The following is a 23,029-nucleotide window of genomic DNA, read 5'->3' on the forward strand; positions in this document are numbered from 1 at the left end:
AATGACGCGGTTTCTTGTACACTTGATAGTTTGGAGAGTAACGCTTTGTTCCCAAGAGCTTGCCACCAAATCAGCCCCCCATTGGTAAGTATGGGCAGGACCACGGTTACATATTTGTGTTCGCAATCTACAGCTTATCCCAATGGAGTTCTTACAAGAGTAGAGTGCCCTGAGTCCTTTCTTCGTTCGCTCCTCTACATTCCTTTTCATGTGAAGCGATGGTGGGTGACGTAGGGGATGAATGATACCAAGCAACGGTCTTGACCGGCTTTAACATGGCAAAGCCCAGGATTTATCTTGGTCCCTCTTTCATCTCAAGTGGACACTGACCTCCCCGTGGTGTCACCTGGGGAACTGCCTTTAACACCCGTTAAAGGTAGTGAGCTAAAATGTGCCGCGCGTTCACCCATAAGAACGTTAAAAACTTGGGTTTGGGCGTCGGGTTAGTAACCCTCCCCTAGAAAAAACATCCTACTATGAACGAAAGAAACGAAAGAAAAGAAAAACAAACCCCTCTAAAGTTGACGAACCCCGCAAACGTTTTAAGGACCATGATCTGCGAATCTGCACCTGGAATGTTCGCACTCTTTATAGAGAAGGTGCAGTCTTCGCATTGGCAGACGTACTTGAAAAGTACAAGGCCGATATTACTGCCATACAGGAAATACGATGGATTGGGAAAGGCGTCACAACAACACCTAAAGGTGACGCACTGTATTATAGCTGCCATGACGTAAAGCATGAGTTTGGTTGCGGATTCGTAGTTAGTCGGAGACTAAAACATCTGGTATCCAGCTTCACCCCAGTGAATGAAAGACTTGCTGCAATTCGAATAAAAGCTAAATTCTTCAACATCAGCTTTATTTGTGCTCATGCTCCCACTGAAGAAAAGGACGAACAGACCAAAGATATATTTTACGAGCGCTTAGAAGAAACATATGACCGTTGCCCTGCCCATGACATTAAAATCATTCTAGGCGATTTTAATGCCAAAATTGGAAAGGAGAATATCTTTGGCCCAACAGTCGGGAAATTCAGTCTCCACAGTGAAACATCTGACAATGGTATGAGGCTGATAGACTTTGCAGCTGCAAAAAACATGGTAGTTAGCAGTACCAGATTTAATCATCTCGATATTCATAAGGGCACCTGGCTGTCCCCAGATCAAAGAACAAGTAATCAAATTGATCATGTTGTGATAGATGGAAGACATTCATCCAGCGTGTTGGATGTACGATCGTTCCGAGGCGCAAACATAGATTCGGACCACTATCTTGTTGCACTTATTGAAATTGACCTTATATGCATGCCAATCCGTACTGAGTTTCGTCATACTGGATTTATTGAAGGATTTCCTTGCTGCTTTACGGATAGGTGATTGGGCAGCAGTCCTCATAACTCGTCAGGAGGGCTTTGTTAGAGAATCCACAGCTCTCTCGACTTTCTCGACGGTGTGGAGAGTATTACTTCAACATAGTTTTGAAGCCGTCAGGGATTCGAATTTACCCCAAATCCGTTCTCCTGGAATTTCTATGAGGGCTTTGTGGTACCCCGAGTATAGAGATCTGACATAAATTATTTTTTTAAATCCACCATACTAAGATGTTGTTCCGGATTTGGCAATGCTCTACGACAGGAAGTACGTTGCTGCATGTTGTCGTCATCTGAAAACGCGACTCCTCCGCAGTCCCCCCAACTGAAATCGCACATGCAGCACTTAATACCAGCCGTTGTTGTTCCAATCGCTGAAAACCTTTTTACAATTTAATTGCAATGAACTCCGAGGTAAGATGAAGGAAATAGTGGATTTCATGAGTCGGAAGAATATCATAGCCGCGGCGGTGCAGGAAAGCAAGCTCACGAACAACTGCGGCTTACAGGTTCGTGATGTTTACAACATATAAAGGAAGGAACGCACCAGAAGTGGATGTATTGTACCAGTCTGTTCAACACAACCCATTTAGCTCGTACATGGAATGTATGAGGGTAGCAGTCAGATGTGTAACTGCCGAGGTAGAGTCGCTGAACGTATACATCCTGTCGATAAGTAGGTGTCCTTCATGTTATAGGTCGAACATTAGCCGTCTTTTATAAAGACATAACCGTTTGATCTTTGGGTAACTACGTCGCATTAGAGTTCTGGAAACGACCAGAGGGGTATAGTGCTGGCTGAGCAGATTGATAGATCTACGTTTTGCACGATCAATAACGACGCCCCTACCAGAATTAGCAGAGAGTGTCACAGTTTGCCAGACATAACAATCGTCGTGTCACCTGGTCTGACAAATGGCGCCACCTGGCAACCCGTCGTTTATCTTGGATTAGACCATCTCCCCACAATTGTCTCCATCAGCAGACCGTCCGATTTCATCACCTTTAAACGCTACAATTTCATCAATCATCAGAGATTTAGTTCACTAATCACATCTTCAGAGATCTGCCTAACACTTCCGATGTTCGGGTAGCAGAAAGGACGTTTCGAGACATCATCGCTGCTGCAGCCGCTCCCCATATACCTGCTGGTCGAATACCCGAAGTGAAAAAGGTGCAGAGGCGACGGGATTAGCAACTGAGTGTCGAGCCAGCCTCAGTGGTGCCAGATTTAGGTAGCGACACTTAAATTTAAAACATTGGTCGGTAAACATAAGCGGAACAAGTGGTTAAATCATCTAAAGAGTTCCAATATTGGTGCAGGAATAAGTGCATTTTGGGCAACAGTTAAATCACTCTAGAACCCTGGATAGAAACAAGTTACTGAGCTCCTAACTCGTTTGGCGACATTACGCTGACTGATACGGAGAGGTGTTCACGTTTTTTCAATCGACAGTTTGTCTAGCACCCCGTAATTGACAGGGCGAAGATTCACATTAAATCTCTTCCTGCCGAGAACGAACCACCACAATTTACAACTGATGATGTTGCGAATGTCATCAAGAACTCTAAATCATCTGAAGCGTTGGGCCCTGATGGAATCTATATGGCAATGCTGAAATAGCTGGATGCGCCGGGACTCGAGTATCTCACCAATGTCCTAGCCATACATATCGTTCCCGAAGACTGAAAAGTGGACAAGAAGTCCAAGCACTTTCGAGTGATATCTCCTGAACTATGTAACCTCTTTTTGTCCTGTATTACACCCCCTCCACACAGACATTGAGATCGTAACGTACAGTATCGGCCAAAACTAAAGCACCCCCTCAGTAAATTTTTTTGAAATGATAATTTTTTTATGAAAGCTAAATTATAAATTTATTTTTTATTTTTCTTTTTATTTATTTATATCTTTATAATTGAAAAATACAAAAATAAGGAGATCAGAATTTAATAAACAAAAGTTAAAATTCAAAGTCACAAAAGTCAAATTCATAAAAATAAGGAGATCAGAATTTAATGAACAAAAGTTAAAATTCAAAAAAATATTTTAGGTCGCAAATATAAGCGGACAAAACTAAAGCACCCCCCAATTTGAGGTATAACAAAAACTATTGAAATCAATATTTCGTTGCGTATCCTCTATTCTGAATGACACAATCACACCTTTTTGGTATAGAAGATATTAAATTATTAATTACTGCAGGCGAAATAATTGATTTTCGGAAAATTTAGCTTAAATCCTCAAAATACTGAAAATCGGAAGGTACCGTTATATGGAGGCTATACCCAAACGTAGACCCAGGTCCACGATTTTTGGTGGATATGTTTTGTGACCACTAAGAACCCTAAGTACCAAATTACACCTAATTTAGTAGGAAAATGTGGCTTAAATATCCAAAATACCGAAGATCGGAAGGTACCGCTATAAGGGGGCTATACCAAAACATTAGCCGATATTGTTCATATTCATCCAAAAGTGATGCTACTGCATTCTCTGGTCAAATACTAAATCCCTTAGGTTTAAAAATTAGCAAAAGAACGAATTGCAAAAGAACGGTAGACGCCGGCTTATTCAGTCGACGACCAGCAAAAAACCTTCTGCCTACATGTTTTACAGCGTCTTTGCAATATTTAGGATTTAACGGTTGCCCATTTGGTCCAAACCTTTTACCATCTGAATACTTTAAATTAAACATAGATTCGTCGGAAAACAGTTCAAATGGGTCTTGACGAATGCCAGTCTGGCTCCTTCATTTTTAGTCGATATGAAAGGTTTTTTTTTTTTTTGCTGGTCGTGGACTGAATAAGCCGGCGTCTATCGTTCTTCCGCAATTCGTTCTTTTGCTAATTTTTAAACGTTAGCGTATTGTATTTGACTAGTGGATGCTGTAGCATCATTTTTGGATGAATATGAACAATATCGGCTAATGTTTTGGTATAGCCCTCTTATAGCGGTACCTTCCCATCTTCGGTATTTCGGATATTTAAGCCACATTTTCCTACTAAATTAGCTGTAATTTGGTACTTAGGGTTCTTAGTGGTCACAAAACATATCCACCAAAAATCGTGGACCTGGGTCCACGTTTGGGTATAGCCTCCATATAACGGTACCTTCCGATTTTCAGTATTTTGAGGATTTAAGCTAAATTTTCCGAAAATCAATTATTTCGCCTGCAGTAATTAATAATTTAATATCTTCTATACCAAAAAGGTGTGATTGTGTCATTCAGAATAGAGGATACGCAACGAAATATTGATTTCAATAGTTTTTGTTATACCTCAAATTGGGGGGTGCTTTAGTTTTGTCCGCTTATATTTGCGACCTAAAATATTTTTTTGAATTTTAACTTTTGTTCATTAAATTCTGATCTCCTTATTTTTATGAATTTGACTTTTGTGACTTTGAATTTTAACTTTTGTTTATTAAATTCTGATCTCCTTATTTTTGTATTTTTCAATTATAAAGATATAAATAAATAAAAAGAAAAATAAAAAATAAATTTATAATTTAGTTTTCATTAAAAAATTATAATTTCAAAAAAATTTACTGAGGGGGTGCTTTAGTTTTGGCCGATACTATATATGGATTATTGTACGATACTGGCGCACAGTGGTGCCACTTACATGGCAAGGTGTGACAAAAATACTTCTAAATAATATATCGAACTGAGATTTTTTACAATGGGTCCTCGTGGCCTAAAAACACTCTTACAAAAATATTGCAGTCCTACGTCCAAAATTTCGACATTTTTAGGGGTTGTTTAGGTTTTCATGACCTAGCAAGTCCTATCAAAATGAGACTGAAGAAAATGTTGTAGCTATAAAAATTCTCTACAAGATTGACCTTTACGGTATTTTCGTAGGTTTTACCATTTTTGAGTTATTGAAGTTCAAATTGGGACAATGCACTGACTGTATCGCCCCTTATAAAATAATGTCATGAAGTGTGCGCCTTAACTAACTTTTAATGAAAACCGCTTACACAGGGGAAGTTTTTCTGAATGCTGAAACAGCAATGTTCATAGATGAGAAAAATCCAAAAACAATAAAAAATCGCTGCAGGGATTTTTAAATAAATTGCGGTCAAAATTCACATTTTTTGGGTGTTTTTAAGGTTTTCACGATTTTGCTTGGAAACCGCAAGTCCAATCGAAATGGAGCTAAAGAAAATGTTATAGCTGTGAAAATTCTCTACAGGAGTGACCGTTATGATTTTTTCTCAGGCTGTACCATTTTTGAGATAAAAAAAGCTCAGTTTACATTTTTAGATTTTTTTAGGGTTTCGCGATTTTGCTTGAATACGGCAAGTCTTATCGGCATGGGACCTGAGAAAATCTTATAGCTGTGAAAATTCTCTACAAGACTGGCTTATGTAATTTTTCCTAGGTTGTACCATTTTTGAGATATATATATATAAGTTAAAGTTGGGAAATTGCAGTCATGACATTGTTTTATAAGGAGACGATACAGAATTGAATTGAATTTGAATTGTCCCATTTTCAACTTCTATATCTCAAAAGTTGTAAAACCTACGAAAATATCATTAAGGTCAATCTAGTATAGAATTTTGATAGCTACAACATTTTCTTTATTTCCATTTTGATAGGACTTGCGGTTTCCAAGCAAAATCGCAAAACCCTGAACAACCCCTAAAAATGTCAACTTGAATCGCGATTTATTTAAAAAGCGCTCCGGCGATTTTTATTTTTGTTTTTTGATTTTTTTCATCTATGGACATTGTAGTTTCAGAATCTGCAAAAACTTCCCAGGTGTAAGCACCTTCCATTTAAATTTGATTCAAGAGCACCGTGATAATTTAAAAAATTCAAAAAATATAAAATCAGCAACTAAAAAAGGGAGTTAAACTTTTGGCTATAACTGCCAAATCCGCAAATTTCCGCAAAAGGTCTATACAGTTTGGAAATCTACAGGCGCTAGGCTACAATTTAGTACTAGTAGCCATTCTTCCGAATTTTTGAAAAGTAACTACAACTTTATGGAAATCCATTCATCTATATTAAATATTTTAATTTTGACCAATATAATAACCAAAATATTTGGCAACTCTTGTAATTTAGAGGAATTTCATAACTAGAAAAATGAAGCTTAGACAATTTGCAAAATGATTCAAAAAATGATGAGTTGAGTTTCGAAAAATTTTGAATGTTTTAAAGCGATTTACATCTTTAAATTTTTAAAACGATGACATGAATTTTTTGATTTTTGTCGTTGGACGCATCCACTATGTAGCGTTAGGTACCTACCCTGATGTAATTTGTGGACTGATCTTACCATTTTTTTCCATCCTATGAATACATATGCAAATATCCCCCACTAAATATACGGTTACTCTCTTCACCACATAGACGGCAGAGGTGAGTACTGAGTTGAATGTTATAATCGATGGCAGCAAAATTAAAATCGGATTTTTCATTCTTCGACCCACCGTTCATAATCTTATTACGAAATGGTTTGGTTTTAATACCATGAGAATATTTTGTTAATGCAGACAATTGCCAGTGTTATTGTTACAATAACGGAAAGCAAACAAATCATTAATAAGAAAATGAATAAAGAGAGGAAAATAAAACAGCAAGTACTACCAAACTACAATTCAATAAACCTACATAAATCCAACAACTTCACATAATAACTTCACAAAAAAGAATGAATTGAAAACCAAATGGAAGATGGATAAAAAACATTTCCTTCAATCGGTCAAATCTGTAGTAAATCAAAGTTAAACATAAATTGTAACGGTACCCAAGGAGTTTCAGACCATTATTAAAATGTTAACAGAGGAAATAATACATCTTGGCCAAAAGAACCACATTTAACAATATTGTAATATTGCACAAACACATTTTGGAGGGAGGCTATGACTGCGGATGCAATATTTTTTCGCTTCCAAGACCATTTCATTGAACAATTCAATCAGTAATAAAATATCTTAACCATATTGCAATCTGTCTGCGTGTGTCCGTCTTTTATTGCAACCCAGACATCAATCATTCATTCTCTCATCAGTCAACGAATGCAGTTGTGCGTAAACGCAATGGTGCAACAGTGCAGTAACCGTTGGACAAGAGAACAAAACAAATTGTGATAGATTTACTGTAGCAATAAATTTTGACATTAGGGTTGAGAGAGATTGACAATTTTAATTTTAACAAATCACGATTACAACACTAAGAAAATGGATTTTTAATAATCCGTACTTACTTACTTACTTAGCTGGCCCATTACAGAACATTTGTTCCATAGGCCGAACTAAGAAAAGGTCTCCATTTCTCCCTATTTGTTGCTTCGCACTCCGGAATACCGCGCCTTTTCATATCTTCATCCACTTGTTTGCGTCATCTATTCCTTGGCCTGCCAATTCTGCGTCCACCACCAAGCGGTCATTCTTATGATATGGCCTAGCCAACGCAATCGTTGCATCTCGATACGTTTAACAATATTGATGTCGTTGTATAGCAGATACAGCTCGTGGTTCATACGACGTCGATATTCACCGCCAACGCAGATTGATCCGTAGATCTTTCGAATAATTTTTCTCTCAAACACACCAAGCACTGCCATGTCTGCTTGCGCAAGTACCCAGGCTTCTTAGCCATACATCAGCACGGGTAGTATCAGTGTTTTGTAGAGCGTTATTTTTGTTTGACGAGATGTGGCTTTGCTCTTAAACTGCTTACTTAAACCAAAGTAGCATCTGTTGGCCAATACAATTATTCTTTTTATTTCACAACTGATGTCATTTATTGTGTCTACGGCGGTGCCGAGGTAGACGAAGTCTTTTACTACCTCAAAATTATAGGAACCAACTTCCACAGTTGGTCCGAGCTCAATGGACGCATTGCGCGTCGACACCATTAACTTGGTCTTCTCGCCGTTTACCAGGTTCTCCTACTTTAGCAGGTTCTCCTTCGACCTTCATAAAGGTATCAGTTACTTCTTTTACTGATCGGCCCATGATGTCTATATCATCAGCATAAGCAAGTAGATTGTGCCACTTCTTTTGACGTTTGCCTCGTATAACCTTTTCCAGCAGGATGTTGAAGAGATCACACGAAAGCTGTCTCCTTGTCTGAAACCTCTTTTGGTGCTAAACTCTTCGGAGAGGTTTTTTCCTATTTTAACTGAGGACCTCGTGTCAGTTAAAGTCATTTTACAAAGCCGGATGAGTTTTGCGGGGATACCAAATTCAGACATGGCTTGGAATACCTTTGAACGCAGCGGGCTGTCGAAGTCTGCTTTATAATCGACAAAAAGGTGGTAGGTGGCGATCTGCATCTCTTGGGTCTTCTCCAGGATTTGCCGCAGAGTAAATATCTGGTCAATGGTGGACTTGCCAGGTCTAAAGCCGCATTGGTATGGTCCAATTATCTCGTTGACCATAGGCGAACGACTGCACAATATCCCTGACACGATCTTGTAGGCAATAGGGAGTAGACTTATGCCCCTATAGTTAGAGCATACAGTCTTATCTCCCTTCTTGTGGTCTGGGCACAGGACACTCAGGTTCCAATCGTCGGGTACTCGTTCTTCCTGTCATATGGTGCTAACTAGCTGATTAATACACCTTATCAGCGTGTCGCCTCCGGTTTTGAACAGCTCGGCTGGTAAGCCATCAGCTCCTGCCGCCTTATTCTTCAGCCGATTTATTGCTGTCTTTACCTCATCTTGGCTGGGCGGTATACATTCAATACCATCTTCTGGGATTCGGTCTGTGGTATCTCCGTCGTCTTCGCTGCTATTGGATACCAACAGTTTTGAAAAATGTTCTTTCCATATCCTGAGCACACTATCTGTATCAGTTACCAAATTACCTTGCCTGAACCAAAGCCATAAGTTTGATGTTTGACTCTTTGGTAGAATTTTCGGACTTCATTCTGGTTCCTGTACATCTCGATTTTTTCACACTCCCGCTTTTCCATTTCTCTTTTTCCTGCGGAAAATACGTTTCTCCTCTCTCCTTTTCTCCCTGTATCTCTCTCGTGCGCTACGCATTGCTATGGATTATACAGTAGCCCTATATGCCGCATTTTTCTCTTCGGCGGCAGCACGACACTCCTGATCATACCATGGATTCGTAGGTGGAGGTCTCTGGTTTCCAAGTATGGATTTTGCGGCTGTTTGCATGGAGTGGGCAATACTTTGCCATTGCACTGATATGTTTTCGGAATGAAGAGTGCTTTGATTAAGCAATTGGGCTAGTTGAGTGGAATATGCTGTGGCTATCTGTTGTGATTGCAGCTTACCGATGTCTAACTTTCGTGTCGTGTCTGTTCGTACTTTTGTTTGAAATCTGGTGCTGCTAACTACCATGTTTTTGCCGCTGCGAAGTCTATCAGCCTCATACCATTGTCAGATGTTTCACTGTGGAGAATGAATTTCCCGACTGTTGCGGCAATGTTGTTTTCCTTTCTAATTTTGGCATTAAAATCGCATAGAATAATTTTAATGTCATGGGCAGGACAACGGTCATATGTTTCTTCTAAGCGCTCATAAAATATATCTTTGGTCAGTTCGTCCTTGTCTTCTGTGGGTGCATGAGCGCTAATTAAGCTGATATTGAAGAATTTTGCTTTTATTCGAATTGTAGCAAGTCTTTCATTCACTGGTGTGAAGCTGGAGACCAGGTGTTTTAACCTCCGACTAACTACAAATCCGCAACCAAACTCATGCTTTACTTTTCCAGTACATCTGCCAATGCGTAAACTGCACCTTCTCTATAAAGAGTGCGAACATTCCATGTGCAGATTCGCAGATCATGGTCCTTAAAACGTTTGCGGGGGTCGTCAATTTTAGAGGGATTTGTTTTCCTTTTCTTTTTTCTGCGCCCAAACCCAAGTTTTTAACGTTCTTATGGGTGAACGTGCGGCACATTTTAGTGATCATTATATGTAATATAATTGTTCCAGTGAGACTTTAAAGATACCTAGGTTTTTAAAAATAATAGTACCAAGAAAAATTCCATCCTCCCCTATTGTATACTCTTAAAGAGATTGGCGTTGATAAATTTGTTACAGGTGGCGGCGTTATAATAGTAATTCAATATGAAAGACACGTCAATCAATTTGAATGAGCCATACACGTTGTTTCTTTGTTTTTCACAAAATGTAACGCATTGTGTTGCAAAGCAATATACAAAAAATATGCCATTACATAAATTTGAATTGTGTCAAAACAACTTTGTAATATTCGATTGGGATATTAAATCTCGCAACAAAGTTTGCGAAATTATTATTAACAATAAATATTGTTAGTGCGTTAGCTTAATTATTACTTTCAGTTGTGAACGGTGATCAAATTTCAAGATACTAAACATAAAAATGAAAATTGAATTCATCACAATTACTACAAATATCTAGTACCATATAATATAGTATGAAGTAAGATTTATTACATGAGTTGTTAATTATGATCCCTTAATTAACAGCCATTAAGGCCGAAAAGCTGGACATCAATATGAATGAAATAAATAATAACAAATATGAAAAAGAAATCTTCTTACCCATAGCAGTATTTTAATCTATAAAGAAAGAAGAAAGGACATTATTATTATCTCTTTGAATTCTTTTTTGTTTTCCTGGGAAATAATTTATTTATGCCCTCAGCCTTTAGGACTGTTTCAGACAATTTGTAATTGATTTAGCCATGTCCGTCTGGCTGGCTGGTGCGCACGATAACTCTCAAATGGATAAACCGAATTGGTTCAAACTTAGATCATGTTCGAAGTTGGGCCATATCGGTCCACTCCCTCGGGTATCTCCCCCACAAAAGTTCAAAAATATTCCTAAAAATTATGCTCACGATAACTCCCAACTCCCCCATTACGACGGTACAAGTTTTTTCTAAGACAAGTCCATACTTCCTGAGAAAATGGTCAGAAAGCTATAAGAAAGCCCACGGGACCATGCGTAGTGGCTGGAACGCACGGATCAAATGGTCCATATCGGTCTTCTGCTTAGAATTTTCTGTAGAGGATTTTCACTGCTACAACATTTTCCTTAGTCCCATTTCGATAGGACTTGCCGCTCCCATGCCACATCGTGAAAACCTAAACAAAAACCTAAAAAGTGAACTTTGGCCGCAATTTATTTAGAAATCCCTCAAACAATTTTTTCTGTTTTTTTTATTTTTCTCATTTATGAACACTGTACTTTCAGAACCCGCTAAAATTTCCCAGGTGTAAGCGGTTTTCATTTAAAATTAGAAAGGCGCACCGTACATGGCATTAATTAATAAGGAGGCGATAAAGTCAGTGCATTGTCTCAATTTGAACTTCTACATCTCGAAGAATGGTTAAACCTACGAAAATATCATATAGGCCAATTTTGTAGAGAATTTTCATAACTACAAAATTTTTTCTAATCGCATTTCGATAGGACTTACGAAATCGTGAAAACTTAAAAACCCTCAAGATGTGAACTTTGGTCGCGATTTATTTAAAATGCGCTCCGGTTTTTTTTTATTTTTTCTAATATATGAACATTGTAGTTTTAGAACCCCCAAAAATTTCCCAGGTGTATGCACCTTTCAGGAAGAAGAGAGCAATGGAAAAACGGGAGTGCGAAAAAATCCAGATGTACAGGAGATAGAATGAAGTCCGGAAGTTCTACCAAAGAGTGAAACATCAAACTGAGGGCTTTGGTACTGGAACATCCTCCTGTAGAGACCAGCAAGGTAATTTGGTAACTTATACTGTTGGTATCCAATAGTAGCGAAGACGACGAAATTACCACAGATTCAATCCTAAGAAGAAAATCCAAGATGAGGTAAAGACATCAATAAACCGACAGAAGAATAATAAGGCAGCAGCAGCCGATGGTCTACCGGAGTGTTCCAAACCGGAGACGACACGCTGATAAAGTGTATGCATCAGCTAGTTAGCACCATCTGGCAGGAAGAACGCGTACCCGACGAAGCCGAGCATCCTGTGTCCCGTCCACAAGAAAGGAGATAAGACTGGATGCTCTAACTATAGGGGCATAAGTATACTTCATATTGCCTACAAAATAGTGTCAGGGATAATGTGCGAACGACTATAGCTTATGGTCAACGAAGTAATTGGACAATACCAATGCGGCTTTAGGCCTGGAAACTCTACCACTGACTATATATTTACCCTGCGCCAAATCCTAGAGAAGACCCAAGGGATGATATCCCCACAAAGCACATACGGCTTTGTAAAAATACTTTAACTGACACTCGATCCTCAGTTAAAATAGAAAAGAACCTCTCCGAACAGTTTTATACCAAAAGAGGTTTCAGAAAAGGAGATAGACTTTCGTGTGATCTCTGCAACAAGGTCATACGAGAGGCAAGCGTTAAAAGAAATGACACAATAATTATATCATTATCTGTACCAGTTACCAAATTACCTTTCTGGTATATACCAGAGAATGTGCCTGTACCACCAGTTTGATGTTTGTTGATATTCTAAAGATGCTCTTAGGGCAAAAAGCCTCCTTAAAATATTTTGTGAACTGAAAACTTTCCAATGGTTTTCTAACAAAAAAACACAAATCAAAAAGATCCCTCAAAAATAGTTTAAGCGCTGCACGATGGGGCCAATGGCAGGTTTTCGAGGCAAAAAGTCAATTTTTGAAGTGAACAATTTGAAAAAAATAATAACGGATTTCGATTGCCAACACTCTAAATCACTAAAAATAAAAAAATAAATCAATCTGGTAACATCACATAGCGACATACTGATCTGGCAATGGTGACATATTTTCTTATGCATCATTTTCCGACATTCATTATAAATAAGTAGTGAAAGCATTTTAGGCGCCAAAAAGAACATTTCAACATTTTTATATTTTTTAAACATGGAAAGCTCTTCAATGGGTATGTAAAATAAGATAGTGTTAACAAATAATAAAAATGCTATGTGTGGTAAATGTATTTTTGAGCTAAGATGTTATGTCTTTTTTGGAGTATTTTGCTTTGTTATCCATGTGTTCTCTGGAGTATAACTTTTGAGATCTAGGTAGATCTAGGATATTATATATACAGTCTGTCGCAAAAGTTAGTATACACCGTTGAAACCAAAATGTATTAGGGATAAATATCACTATAACTTATTGAAAACAACAAACAATAAGTTTTATTTGATAGACAAGAAGGTTGTCTTCAGTAATAACAATTAAAAGTGCGCAATATTTGCATACATTAGCAAATGTACGGTTCGAATCCCAAAAATAGCAAAATTTATGTCGCAAAAGTTAGTATACAATGGAGAATCCTCGTGGAACTGTGTAAAAAATTCTTGATATTTTTGAACAAAATGAAACTAAATCTGTACTTAAGATCATAAAGAGTATATTAATTGGTTTTAATGGCAGTTATAGTACTTATAGTGACAAGTCCAACGTACTCTGGATCGTAAAATCCACAAAAATTGGTCATCTACAAATACAACAACTATAGGGACAAAATTCAGGGTGTTATGTCCTGTTTATGGATTCTAAAGCCATGAAATGCTCAGAAAAGCTCTAAAGTTTCAATATGGGGTGATCTTAATCGAGTTTCGGCTTGTCCTGTTTGAAAAAACGGGAACTTCTTGAAGAAAACCCATACTTTTGAGGTGATTGTCCTTTTGAAACATGTAATAATCCTTAATCCTTACACATAAGGACTTTCCTTTTGAGTTAATTTTCTCACAAATGTTGCCCCCTTTCATATTCCCACCAAAAGTAAATAGTAGGAGAACCTCAAGGTCCGTTGTAAGCCCTACAGTTAAACTGTCCTACCGGCCTTTTAGCAGTATCGAACATGCTTCTCATGTCCCTAGTGTCTAATGTACTACTAATGTCTAATGAACTACTTCTAACTGATCCATTTAGTTGTATTTTGGTCCTAAGTGAAGCGAACACAGCTTTTCAGAACGTTGTTGCTCAATCCATGCGTTATAACAGCAGAGAAAGCTCTGTATTAAAATTTTTAATGAGCTATCATATCCTTCTGTGGTGGTGGAGTGTCACTGTAGAACTTACACCCGAACTTGAGGTTCTGCTACTATTTGTTTTTGGTGGGAATGTGAAAAGGTACATAACTTGTGAGAAAATTAACTGAAAAGGAAAGTCCTTATGTGTAAGGATTAAGGATTATTACACGTTTCAAAAGGACAACGTCCTCAATAGTATGGGTTTCCTTCAAGAAGTTCCCGTTTTTTTCAAACAGGACAAGCCGAAACTCGATTAAGATCACCCGATATTGAAACTTTAGAGCTTTTCTGAGCATTTCATGGCTTTAGAATCCATAAACAGGACATAACACCCTGAATTTTGTCGCTATAGTTGTTGCATTTGTAGATGACCAATTTTTGTGGATTTTACGACCCAGTGTACGTTGGACTTGTCACTATAAGTACTATAACTGCCATTAAAACCAATTAATATACTCTTTATGATCTTAAGTACAGATTTAGTTTCATTTTGTTCAAAAATATCAAGAATTTTTTACACAGTTCCACGAGGATTCTCCGTTGTCTTTTTGGGATTCGAACCCTACATTTGCTAATGTATGCAAATATTGCGCACTTTTAATTGTTGTTACGGAAGACAACCTTCTTGTCTATCAAATAAAACTAATTGTTTGTTGTTTTCAATAAGTTATAGTGATATTTATCCCTAATACATTTTGGTTTCAACAGTGTATACTAACTTTTGCGACAGACTGTATGTGGTGAAAGGTATTAATGTGCACTATCATTGCCTTTTCATAAAAATCTGATTTCAGATGTCGTAATACTTAAAAATATGGGCATTTTTATGTTTTGGTTGGCGAATAATGGGAAACCCATTAATGTTACCAATTGGATTTTAGACAAATTTAATAGACGTATATAATAATAAAAATATATAATTTCACAGATGTCGCAAACTTTGGCTTTTGTGGCGGAATTTTACTAAATTTGGAACCTTTTTTATTAACTTATAACAAAGCACCGACAAAACCATGAAATTAGAACATATGTATATAGGGGAGCTATTTCTATATCTGAACCGATTTCAATATAACTTGACAAACTTATTTGTAGTCCGAATTCCGTAACATTTTCCAAATTTTATTGTAATTTTATGGAATTTGCATGCTTGGTCAATCATTTTCCTGAAATCGGGCGAACATATATATTGGAGCTATATCCAATTCTGAACCGATTTCAATATGATTTGCCAAAAATGTTTCTAGGCCAAAATCCGTCACACATTTCAAATTTCATCAAGATTGGACATACATAGCGGGATTGGTGCACCAAATACCTAAAATCGGGCGAAAATATATATTGGAGCAATATCAAAATCTAAACCGGTTTCAATATAACTTGGCAAACTTATTTGTAGTCCTAATTCCGTGGTATTTTCCAAATCGCATAAAAACTGGGCAGAATTTGCGTGTTTGGTCCATCAATTGCTTGAAATCGGGCGAACATATCGACGCCTCCAAACAATAGTATGTTAAGTCGACTTAGCATGTTTTCAAGTTCTTTACATTTTTATATTTAACGTCCTTTAACTTAAATTCTGTCAAATTTTGGTAATAATCGGACAATCCGAACAGAAGTTATAAACAAATATTTACTTAGCATAGTACTGAAGGTCAAAGAAATTTTCAAACTTTTAGAGCTTGTCCTGCAAAACTCACTGTTCAGAATTATCAAACTATTATTTGGAGGTGTCGAACGTCCTTTAACTTAAATTCTGTCAAATTTTGGTAATGATCGGTCAATCCGAACAGAAGTTATAAACAAATATTGACTTAGCATAGTACTGAAGTTCAAAAAAATTTCCACACTTTGAGAGCTTCTCCTGCAAAACTCACTTTTTAGACTTAGCATACTATTATTTGAAGGTGTCGATATATACGGCAGCTATATGTATATATGAACCGATATGAACCAAATTTGGCATATTAGTTTCTAAGCCCATTATAAACATCTGTACAAAATTTGGAAGGTCTAGCTTGCCCCAGTGATTTGTTGCCTCGAAAACCTGACATTGGCCCCATCGTGCGCTGCTCGGAGACCGCCTTTAAGTTCATACTTGTGCAATTGTATACAACTATATAATGTTTTTTATGGACGAGTCCATACTTCCCAACATCATGGCTCTAAAAACCAAAGCTCCGAAATAATCCCTCGAATTCTACTCGCTCGGTGTACTCTCGTGAGTAGAAAAAATAAATCGGTCTATTTTTACTCGTCACATATTTCAGAGTCAAAAGTGTTTGCGAGTACGAGTGCTTGAAGAGTACGAATTTTGCAAGAAAAAATGAGTGGGCGTGGAAATGCCCGAAACAGAGTAAAAGCGAGTGAAAAAGTACTGATATTTTTTTGAAAAAGTTTGTGTTTTTTTCCCGCAAGCCACTGTTAACAGCGCAACACAGTGTTGCTTACGTCAGAAACTTTTATAGGATCCCTTGTAGACCTAGTTTATGTTTGTTTTTCCGTTTGTAACGCATTAAAATAATCATTTGCGATAAGCACAAAATTCTAAGTCGATTTATGCGTGTCCGTCCGGCTTTTGTTTGCAGGCAGATTACCACGTTTTTATACAGCCCCTATATAGCGGTACCGTACGATTTCGGATATTTTGAAGTTTTTAGCCATATTTTCAGACCGAATTAACTAAAATATGGCATTTGAGGCCACAAAACTTATATTGTAAGGGGAGAAATTGTAATGGAGGAAATAATTCCCTTAGGTAATTATTTATTGATATAATTCTTTATATTTAAACAGAATAAGTCAACATGCATTATTCTTCCCCAGTCTTTTCTTTGCAATTGTGGCCTTAAGGCTTCCAAAGCTTGAGAGCTATTGAGCAAAAGAGTAAACAAAGATACAACAATCACGAACAAATTGGCGAGAACAATACACTAACAATGACATAAACTTGTTCGTTAAGCGAAGAAGAATCATAAGAATGGAGAAATAGAGAACTTTGCTCCTTCGAGTCAAAGTGGTTTAAACTCTGCAAATTGGATGTAAACATTGAATGTTGACATGAACATAATAACGTAACATATACAGTCTGTCGCAAAAGTTAGTATACACCGTTGAAACCATAATGTATTAGGGATAAATATCACTACATATAACTTATTGAAAACAACAAACAATTAGTTTTATTCGATAGACAAGAAGGTTGTCTTCCGTAATAACAATTAAAAGTGCGCATAAACAGGACATAACATCCGGAATTTTGTCGCTACAGTTGTATTTGTAGATGACCAATTTTTGTGGATTTTACGATCCAGAGTACGTTGGACTTGTCACTATAAGTACTATAACTGTCATTAAAGCCAATTAATATACTCCTTATGATCTTAAGTACAGATTTAGTTTCATTTTGTTGAAAAATATCAAGAATTTTTTACACAGTTCCACTAGGATTCTCCGTTGTATACTAACTTTTGCGACATAAATTTTGGTCTTTTTGGGATTCGAACCGTACATTTGCTAATGTATGCAAATACTGCGCACTTTTAATTGTTATTACGGAAGACAACCTTCTTGTCTATCAAATAAAACTAATTGTTTGTTGTTTTCAATAAGTTATAGTTATATTTATCCCTAATACATTTTGGTTTCAACGGTGTATACTAACTTTTGCGACAGACTGTACATATATGAATGAAGTTGAAAAGAAGATGTTAACTAACATTATTTATCTTATAATATCCATGTTATTTCTAATCATAATAAAAAATAAATATAATCTACCATATAATTTGACACTTAGAATTCCTAAAGGTCAAACTAATTATCTACCAAAAATTGTGGACACAGGTCCTTGCAACGTGACAAAACGTTCACGTAAATAATACAATAAGTACTACCCTTACCATACGGAACCAGTCATCCAATAAGCAATATACACTACATCATTACTACCCACCCGCTGTGAGATAACATGTAATGCAAAGAAGAATTGCATTCCAGTGTAACCTTACAACAATCGTCGTCAGTGCTTACGATTAATAATTCTCATTTACTTCATACTCCAGGTCACTGAAGTATTTGCGAAATGGTTGAGAATGGTGAGCTTACTACTACTGGGAGTTAGCTACACGGGTTTGAACAAAATACTGTTCTAATAAAATACTGTTCTAAATCGCCCTTTTTGAGGGTTACCTATTTAGTTGTGGTTAGTAATACACACATAGGGCTTTCGAGTCAGCTGTTTCACAGGGCCTTCGGATCAACAGCCGAATCCATCGTGTTCCAGATCATGAACAGCCGAACGCTGAACCCATCGTGTCCTACACATCTACAGCCGAACACCGAATACATCATATTCCCGAGCATCTAGAGTCGAACGTCGAACCTATCGTGATCCCGAACATCTACAACCGAATACATCATCTTGTCGATCATCTACAGCCGAACACCGAATACATCGTGCTCCGACCATCCACAACCGAACACCGAATCCATGGTATCACCGACAATCTGCAGCCGAACACCGATCCCATCGAACCGAATATATCCCCGATTATCTACAAATCGTTCAACAACCGTTTAAGCTCCCCGAACAGTTAGAGCTAACACAACAACCAACGGATCGTTTTGAGCAGGACATACAGACTCACAACGAACTGTCTTGCTGCCAAACTCCCACCCAGTCTGTTTGAAATAACTTCACACCAACGATCATATCTAATCTATACCGATTGATTATAGCTTTGTTCCCGTACTTTTTATACCCTCCACCATATGGAGGGTATAATTAAATTTGTCATTCCGTTTGTAACCCATCGAAATATTCGCCGGAGACCCTATAAAATACATATATTATTGATCAGCATAAAATTCTTTGTCGATTTAACCATGTCCGTTCGTCCGTCTGTCTGTTGAAATCAAGATACAGCTCGCAATTTTAAAGATAGAGAGTCAATATTTGGTACAGAAGTTTTTATTACTTACAGGATGGTTGGTATTGAAAATGGGGTATATCGGTCCACGTTTTGATATAGCCTCATAGAACGGTACATCGCGATATTCGGTATTTTGGAGGTTTTAGCTTCATTATCCCACCAAAATGGCTGAAATTTGGTAATTAGTTATCGTTGGGTGTATAGAACTTTCCACCTGAAATTTGTTGGTATAGGTTCACGCTTTCATATAGCCCCCATAGAACGGTACCTCTCGATATTCGGTATTTTGAAGGTTTTAGCTTCATTATCCCACCAAAATGGTTGAAATTTGTTAATTAGTCTTTGTTGAGGATATAAAACGTTCCATCGAAATTTGTTGAAATTCGTCGGTATAGGTGCACGTTTCGATATAGCCTCCTAGAACAATACCTCCTGATTTTCGTAATTCTGAAGGTTGTGACGTCAACATCCCGCAGAAATGACTGAAATTGGTATTTTATCTTCTTCATAAACGAATGGAAACTAATTGCTCCATTTTGCTTCAATACAACTCGTGGTGGAGGGTATAACAAGTTCGGCTAGGCCAAACTTAACCCCGTTCTTACTTGTTAATAGTAAAACTCGTAAAAGAGAGAAAGAGAGAAAAAAATGTTTTCACACAAAAGTTTTTTTCGAAAAATTCGGGAACGCAAAAATGGAATAAACGTCCAAAAAGCTGGAACAAATGTCAAAGTCAACGTAACAGCCAATCAGACGCCGGCAACCATGTTACTATTTTTTACATGCTGAAATTTGCCGAGTAAAAAGTTTTTAAAGAGAGCGTCATTCAGCGCCATTTTTGTTTAAAGAGAAATCAACATTTTTTTGTGCACGGGAACGGGTTTTCAGGTAAAATGTGTAAAAGTCGTAAAAATTGCAAAAACTTTTTAGTTCTGGAACAAAGCTATATCTTTATCGCATTTAAACACAAGTAGATTGTAAACTAAGGTTTAGTGGGTCTTAATGGAGACCCTGGACGCGACGGTATATACCCCAGCAGACGACAAAACCACGTTACACCCCCATATAATGGTACGACCGGATTTCCGATTTCGGTACAAATATATATTTGGATCCAAACATAATTTGTTTGTGTCCAAACAAATATATGTTTGCAACATTTTGTAACATATCTCAGTTTTATTTGTTTGGATACAAACATATTTTTTATGTTAGAACATATTTTTTGTGGAGAGAGGATTTTTGTCAAAGAGAGTAACGACAGGGCTCTCGCTGCTGCGGAATGCTGTTTTATAATAAAGATCTGTGTGTATGGAATAATAGGAGGCGCAGAAGCTTTTGTAGTGTGTATGCGGTAAAACACGTGTGTTTCGTGGTTTGTTGTTGTTAACCAACGTAGCAAGCGAAGAGAAAAAGAAAATAAAAATTGTACTGCCAAAGTCAATCTAAAAATAGACACAAAGCACGGTGGACGATTGGTTGTTGTTATTTTTCGACAACTATCAAAATAGTTATGTGCATTCTCTGCAATGTGAAGACACATGACAGTGGGAGTTGTTAATTTGGTTTACAGATGCGGCTACTAGAGTTTTTAGGAGTTTCGGTTAAATTCGCGTTTAAACGAATTCATCAGTCACATTTATTCTTGAGCTCGAGTCATCATAAAATTGGGGAAGGGTTCTTTGTTTCAATATAAAGAACAAAGAGAACTGATGAGTCCAAGTGGCGTTGGACGAAACTAGTCTTCTCTGCCATCCCCTAAAGTAATCAATTGTAACTACATCCCACTTTAAACTTGTTGTTTTTTAATTTGAAAACAACAAATATGAGATTAAGCTTGACTTACATACAAATAGTAAAAAATTTTATTAATTATGTTGTTTTTTTCTTAAGTTTTCTAAATACAATCGTTGAGTAAAGACGATAAAGTGAGTGAATAAATCAGTGTTTTTTGTCTTTTCTTAAAGAAATTGTGCTTTTTAGTAAATTAAATGTCCAATACATTTTATAATTTAATCAAAAAGGTGAATGGAAATATTTTATTGGACAAGGAAGAAATCGCATTAAAAATTGGTAATTACATACATACAGATAATAATTATAATAATTGTTCCACAAACATCCCTGAAGGGACAATGGAGACTTCTCTCATGTCAATGAGTGCACCCCGATTCATATTAGCTCAATGATATGGGACCTACTGTTTATCGCCGAGTCCGAACGGCGTGTCTTAAGACACCACTTTGTAGAGAAGTTTTACATGGGTGAAATACTGAGGTAATGTCGCCAACATTACTGAGGGGTATTTTGCCACCGCTGAAAAATATTTGAAGTTGCCTGGCCGAGATATCGAACCCAAGACCTTTAGCGTGCAAAGCGGGCGGTATACACGCCCGCACCATGGTGGCACCCATACATACACATGTATATTTGAAATATGGTACAGCCATATTTATTACATTATGTAATCATTTGATTTCAGATGTCGATTTCCCACTGATGATTTTAACTTTGAGGAAAATGTGTTTTATTACACAACCAAGGAGAAGTGTTCAACGTAGAGCTGGCGAACTATCGATATCTGCCCTATTCGATTTTTTCGATACATGAAAATGAGAATTCCAATTGTCGCAATTTAATTAGTCCAGGGGCTGGATTCTTGTTTTACGAAAATTTGAAATTATATATTAGTCCCAGTTTACATTAGGCGAGTTTACTTGCGGCAAGTGTCAGTTTGTAGGTGAGAGAGGGTGTTGAGAGGCAAAGGGTTACCATATGCCTCACCTCCCTCTCCTTCAAATTGACAATTGCCGCAAGTAAACTCGCCTAATGTAAATTGGGACTAATGGATTCTTGTTCTATGAAAATTTGAAATGAAAAATGTTTCCTTTAATTTTTTTCATTTGACAGTTTTCTCCTTTATAAAAGTTTTCATTTCACATTTTCATAGAAACAGTTTTCAGCCCCAGAACTAGCTCTAAGCGATACTGACACACAATTGGCCCCAAGTCAAAGACGAGACGTCAATTGCGAAATCCACCACTTTTTTAACAACAGAATAGAGAACTGGAAAATAAACTGATATATGACAGTAAACTTCAAATTAGTCCAGTACCAGCTACGGGCAATGTATAGTTAATTGGTTACTTTCGCAGACATCCCTTGTAAATGTTTACAGTTGATTGCACTGTGATGGGTCTAAAGTGGAACTACTTACTGTGAACCAGAGAATCGACGAGTTTCCGATTTCGAACTAGTTCATATTGCTAGCGGGTACTGACTCGTCGGCCGAGTGCGAAGCATAGTTAAAAAAAAATTTGGGTAAATACTCGAAATCGGGGTACCCTTAAATGGGGGCTATTAGAAAACGTAGACCTATGTTGACAAATTTTTGCAAGGATATTTTCTACATATTGAGAACTCACAGTGCCAAATTTTGTCAGGCTTCGTCAAGTGGTTCGGCAGATAAAGAGTGTTTACCCTATATTTGGGTAAATATTCGAAATCGGGGTACACTTATATGAGGGCTATAAGAAAACGTGGACCTACGTTGACAAATTTGTGCACTGTGTCAAATAACAGTCAATTTGGTTGTAAAATGTGGCTAATAGATGAAAAATATCTTAAATCGTAAGGTACGGCTATATGGGGGCTATACCAAAACATGGATCCAGGAACTCCATGTTCAATACCTTTAATACTATTGATATTAGATAGTTTACAGCCAAATTTTGTCAGCTTACGTCAAGTGGTTCGGCAGATA

The 23,029-nt window shown here is 37.2% G+C and overlaps 1 protein-coding gene across 1 annotated transcript in view; it reads left to right on the top strand.

Moving 5' to 3' along the window:
* Positions 1–23,029, top strand: part of LOC141398731 (uncharacterized) — a 152,232-nt gene that overhangs the window by 102,929 nt on the left and 26,274 nt on the right. The window lies entirely within an intron of this gene.

This window comes from Musca autumnalis, unplaced genomic scaffold, assembly GCF_047663935.1.
Source record: "Musca autumnalis isolate F117 unplaced genomic scaffold, ASM4766393v1 scaffold_3, whole genome shotgun sequence".
Lineage (NCBI taxonomy): Eukaryota > Metazoa > Arthropoda > Insecta > Diptera > Muscidae > Musca > Musca autumnalis.